Source organism: Ornithodoros turicata, chromosome 1 (genome assembly GCF_037126465.1).
Source record: "Ornithodoros turicata isolate Travis chromosome 1, ASM3712646v1, whole genome shotgun sequence".
In the NCBI taxonomy this organism is placed as follows: domain Eukaryota; kingdom Metazoa; phylum Arthropoda; class Arachnida; order Ixodida; family Argasidae; genus Ornithodoros; species Ornithodoros turicata.
Genome location: NC_088201.1, coordinates 95931919 through 95937919, shown reverse-complemented (window position 1 = coordinate 95937919; position 6001 = coordinate 95931919). Strand labels below are relative to the sequence as shown.

Below are 6001 nucleotides of genomic sequence, written 5' to 3'. Positions count from 1 at the left end.
CGAGATCCCCGGAGACACAAGCCGCTAATACGCGAAGACAACGGAGCTTTACCGGAGAATGTAACTCCCAAGGTGCTTCGCGCAGTCTCCCGCCGCCTCTTCGGATTTGTGCAACTCGCCTATTGAGATCTTTCTTGGGACTGCTTACTTACTACCACAGCTTCATTCGTAACATGTCCTCCTTGCTCACGTCCTTGTACGACCTACTGAAAAATGATTCCGTCTGGGAAAAATGGGATACTGCCCAAGAAGAAGCTTTCAAAAAGGCGAAAGATGTGTTGGTAAATTCTGGATTTCTCACACATTTTGATCCGTCTCGAGAACTTCAGCTTGAGTGCGACGCATCACCGTACGGAATAGCAGCAATTCTATCACACCGCATGATGAGCAAGACAGACCGATTGCGTTCAGGTCGAGAACTCTCACGGCGGCAGAACAGAACTACTCCCACCTGGAGAAGCAAGCATTGGCATTTGTTTTCTGTGGGGACGACAGTTCATTCTCCGGACGGACCAGAAACCGTTGGTAGCCTCTTCAAAGAAAGCAAGGCTATATATCATCCACGGCAGCCAGCAGAGTTCAGCGATGGGCGTTGACATTGAGCGCCTGCAATTACCAAATTGAATATAAACCTGGACGTCAAAACGGCATATGCGGATGCACTAAGCCGCCTTCCCATAGAGGGAACTGCAACTGAGGAAGAACTTGCAAAGTCAGAAGCAGTATGTTCTATCCAAATCCTGGAGGAGGAGCCACTGTCAGCAAAGCAGCTAGCCGACTTGACAAGCCAAGATGCTACCTTATCAGCACTCAGGGATGCCATACAGCGGGGATGGCCACATAAGCTGCAAGACAAGGCATTACCACCATATTGGTCTCGAAGAGATGAGCTCTCGACGGACCAAGGACTGATCATGTGGAGAAGGAGGATAATGATTCCAGCAAAAGCACGCCATGCATTGCTACTGGAACTCCACTCTACACGCTCTGGAATGGCAACAATGAAAGCAGTTGCAAGATCACTATTCTGTTGGCCCGGAATAGATGGCGACATCGAAAGCACGACACGGCACTGTTTGGAATGTCAACAGGCACAGCCAATGCCACCAGCAAAGGAACCCCTGTCCTGGCCATCGACAACTATAAGATGGCCACTCAGGGAATGATGCTACTCATCGTAGTGGACAGCTTCTCACGTTGGATCGAAGCAATTCCGCTTAAGAATACAAACCGTCTGAGCAAGCCGTGAAGGAACTTCGCAGTGTGTTCGCACGTTTTGGAATTCCACAATGCGTAGTATGAGATAACGGCACGCCATTCACAGGAAAACCATTCCAGGATTTTGTGAAAGCTAATGGGATACGACATATTCGTACAGCCCCATACCACCCGCAGTCAAACGGACTAGCAGAAGGGCGGTACGCACGGTGAAGGATGCGTTGAAGAAAATGAAAGCTGTGGATTTGCGCACAAATGTGGACCGCTGGTTGCATTCATACCGTTGATCTCCAAACACTGTATCCGGTAAATCGCCCTCGGAAATGCTACTTGGGTACAACATCAGGTCACGATTTGACCTCATCAGCGTCCGAGAACTGCACAATGAAGCTATCTCAGAACCTGACCTGACGGCCAAGCCCAGAAAAATTTTCAAGTTCGGAAACAGGTGTGCTCCAGCCAGGGACGCACGTGTTCGCTCGAAATTACGGGCGAGAACAAAAATGGATTCCTGGAGTGGTACAGAACCAAAACGGCTGGTGTGAAAACGGCGGTCGGAGACATGACGCGTTACGCCGACCAACTGCGCCGACTACCTGCGTCGCGGATCGCCACAGAGGATGACACCTGGATGTCTGATGTGGAAGCTCACAACCCGGCTCTCCTGACTCCGGTTCCTCCACCTAGAAGATCGGGACGATGTCGGAGGTCACCACTACGCTATGGGCAACCGGTAACATACTAAGAGGGGAGGAGTGCTGTGTGCGAAACATGCGGCTAAAAGACGGCAGTCTCGGCACCCACGCCAATGGTGCATTCCAGACGGAGAGGCCCACATTCGAGATGCCCATAACATTGGGTCAGAGTGCACCTCCGCTGTCGGGATGGACTCTCACCTCTCTAGGCAGTCGGTTTTCTTCGAGCATCGGAGCCAGTCGCTCGTACTCGACATGTAGCCCTATTGATCAGTATTAAATGTGTTATGTTGCTATAACCCACTCGGATACACCTCACTTGTGATGAAGCCCGCTTTGCTGAGTGCATTGCCGTGTGGCCCCAGCTCCGACTGCTAGCTCCCACTCCCACTGCCACTTCTAGAGAAGTGCTAGTGTACAGGCATGAAAACAAAATCGCGTTGCGCATGTGATAAAACACACTCATGTACTCTTGTACATGAAATACGAGTGTGGAACACATAGATTTATTATGCTTAAATGAGAAATTACACATTTTTTTCATAATCAGTGACACAGCTATGGCGACTTTCTTTCATGCAATTTGGTCAAGATCGCGTGATTTCGCGGTTGCGGGGATAACTAACTTTCGAAAGAAATTTCTTTAGCTTACTGCTCATAAATCCTTTTGCACTCCTGTCGTCTAAATAAGTCCTGCATGAGGCCCAACAGCTACCCAAAATCTGCTATATAACCACAGTTCCTGGTCATAGTATACTGTGAGACACAAAATAAGAGCTCTCTCCAGGGTACAGTCTATCTTCAGTTGCAACACCTCATCGTCGCTTGCACAGTGGATTCACTTGTAGGACATCCCATAAAACACCTTGGGTCCGGCCGTAACAGTCGGTAGGGTCATTCTAGTCTTTCGGTGGAAAGAAACGATACCGCAATTAGATTCGACACACCCGACACGGGAAAAAGTTTTTAAAGATTTAAGAGATAATTTAATTTAAATTTAAGGCATAATTTAACGCGTATGGCCCATATGTGCATTTAATATTTTTCTTGTCAGAATGTCTCGAACACAAAACTGTTGTTGTGCAATAACACTGTTTTGTTTGCGTTTAGAACAGAAAAGTGAAGAATTTCTCTACAAACTCGAAGCCGGTCGGTTCGGGTCCTGCCGGTGGTCGTGTTGCGTGATGTTTCCTCATGATTTTCAGACGAATATCCCCCCCCCCCCCCCCCCCCCGCGGCACAGTTCCCACTGAACTCTGCCCTGGACGCAGCCTATCAAGTGTTCGCTCAAGACTGGACTTACACTGCGTAACATTCTTATTTTGCGTCACTTCCAACGCTTTATGCATGAGCTTTCGTGTTCTTCGTCATTGTAGGGTGTACAGTATAGCCAATGCTGATGAAACTCCCCAATCATGATTCGTCATTGTACACTTTCTACATCTTCAGCGGTTGCACAACATCTTTCGTTGCTTTTTTTCTGGCATTCAGCATTGGAACAGAATAACCTGCCACCCAAAATTGCAACCATCACTGATCATGCCCTGTTCGCCTCCGCAATCGCATCATACTTCGTTACAGTCCCCAACACACGAACATAACAGTCACTATCTCTCAACCATTACTGTAGAAGGTATGTATTCAGCTTGATTCATTTATGAATATGCACTAACTAACTAACTTGCATCCATACATGTATTTTCTTCCTGTTACCTTAATATATTTATTGCTTTCTTTTGTTCGTTCAAATATTGCTATTTGCGCAATGAGTGTCCCACTCCCACTTGTACGGCCCTTCGAGGCCGCTGAAGGGTATTGTAAATAAATACTTCTAAGTCATTTCCGGTTTAATGTCGCGTCCCGCTAATCAGTGAATCTTATTAAATATTATTAAATTATATTAAATTATTATATTAAATATTATCTTATGAAATATTACTGCACGCATTACTATAACCTGCGCCTTCAACAAATCCTAGGTCATTGGTACCTTCAAGCATTACTCGTCAATGTACCAGTAAAAATAACAATAATAAAAATAATGTGCAGCACGCGAAATTCCGGCAAGTGATTTTTATCTACCGTTGTTATAAGGGAGAAACGGGCTTTCTGTGCATTTAAGCGGCCGTCGATGCCAACGTAGTCCAGTTCTGTACCTTCTTCCTTGTTGTACGCCTCCTTGATCTTGAGCATAAGATCCTCCATCTTGGCAATGCTCATATTAAACCGCACCTCCGCCTCCAAAGTAAGTTGATAAGAGACAGTGTTTGTATGTTCTCTACATAAAATCAACTGCAACTGCCTTTCGATACCCTGAACGAGGAAATATCCTGGCAGTGGACCGTTACTTCCCCGTCGTTCGTCCAGGGTAACTTTCAACAGCTTCCTTATCCTGTCAAGGTTTACCACCTCTATGTCGGCAGTTACCGAAGAAAGAACCTGTCAAAGTGTGCATTTTTCTAGTATGCCTGTTTACTTTCTCTTGAGTCTACCAGGCTCACGTGTTTACGTATAATAATAATTGGTAATATTGGTTTGCATCGTTAAGCCACCTGTGTGTTAATATTGATCTGAGTAAAAATTACAAAGAAATATTCTTACTGATGACAAATCTACCCCTGGGGGACCATTTACAAAGTACTGACAAGTACATCATGCAAAATATTGTATGAGACTTCACTCTGCGGCATCTGTTATCCTGGCGGTGTACCGTACCTTGCACTTCCGATCCTTGAGGAGCAGTCGGGCACTTGTACACAGTGGAATAGAAGATGCTCCGTGCAATTCGATCCCGGTGTACCCATGTCATCACTGTTGAACATGTCAGCATCTTCAAAAGACTGCACGCATGAACAAGCCTTAGCCTGCGCCAGACAGCAACACTCGCTCTCAAAAGCCGGTCACACATTCAAAGAGAGGGACAAATGTAAAAAGGGAGAATATACACACCGTTACACACTTCCATTGCGGTGCTAACGTGTTGCAGACACACTGTTTCGTCGCAAATGGGGGCCACTTCCATGTCCTCAACGCGAGGCACGTCTACAAAAAGCACCGCCCCGTGTTCGTTTTGCGACAGCGCAATGGGCAATTTCTGGGTCCCCGCATGCGCATGCCCAGTCACTTCTAGCGGCGATCGCCCTTTTTGTTGACATGAAAACATGCTGTAGGCTGTGATGCGAGTTGGCGAATCTTTTTCTCGCAATGTCTATAATGTGTCAACTGCCGATCCATGAAAGGCATAAATGTCCTTGTATGGTTCTTCCGTTTCCCACCGTAAAAGCATCACCGAATGAAGCGGGAGCATTGCATTCGCGCAGTTGGGCGCATGAAGAAAGATGGTTTCGTGTGGATGACGACGAAGACCTCACGTGTCACGCTCTCCGCCCCCATAATTTTCTCTTGGCCGATGCTGGCGCATGCGCTTTGAAGCTTCTCACAATGCCCGTAATGCATCGAGCTGTGCGAGCGTCGCCATGATAGTTTGCATGAAAACATGGCGTGCTATGAATATGCTTGAACAGGCTTTCGTGTGGTTTGTTGGGGTGCATTACGTGCTGTGTGCTGCCACAGGAGCAGGCTGTACCATTTCAAACAAATGTTATCGTGCTATATCATCAAAAACGCCAGCTACGCCTACGTTGCGATAATTTGTCATCATTGCTTCGTCGTCTACTCATCATGTTGTCCCTCTCCGCCAGGAGGGACGCGTACATTGAAATGGCCCATTCGTTGCTTTAATAACTGCGTAAGGAACTCAGCAGTTGACTCAAGGCGCCCATGTGTTGAAAGTGGAAGGCTGCAGAACACACACCGTCAAATGCTGTCGCCGGCATGATGCTCAATCTTCAACCCGATGCAATCACATTCATTTTGCTTGCCCCGACCGCAAGAGTTGCCGCGAATGTCCTCGGAATTGAACATTACAACAACAAACAGTAGACAGAACATTTAAAAGCCAGCGGGTCCCAGAAACAACGTGATCCAACGTTATCGACTCGAAGCTTCTGAGCGTCCGCGTTACTTCTGTTTGAATGTTGAAGTGCAGGCGCAGAAGACGCGAAACTGTTGGCATGTTCGTTCTTGTC

General features: G+C 47.0%; 1 long non-coding RNA gene across 1 annotated transcript; it reads right to left on the bottom strand.

Annotated features, from left to right (window-relative positions):
- Window positions 1–2453: 2453 nt before the first annotated feature.
- On the bottom strand, window positions 2454–5027 carry LOC135366747 (uncharacterized). The gene is made up of 3 exons (XR_010414278.1): window positions 4863–5027; window positions 4629–4777; window positions 2454–2817 (listed from the first exon to the last, which is right to left on the bottom strand). It is a non-coding gene; the product is annotated as an uncharacterized LOC135366747 (long non-coding RNA).
- Window positions 5028–6001: the final 974 nt, after the last annotated feature.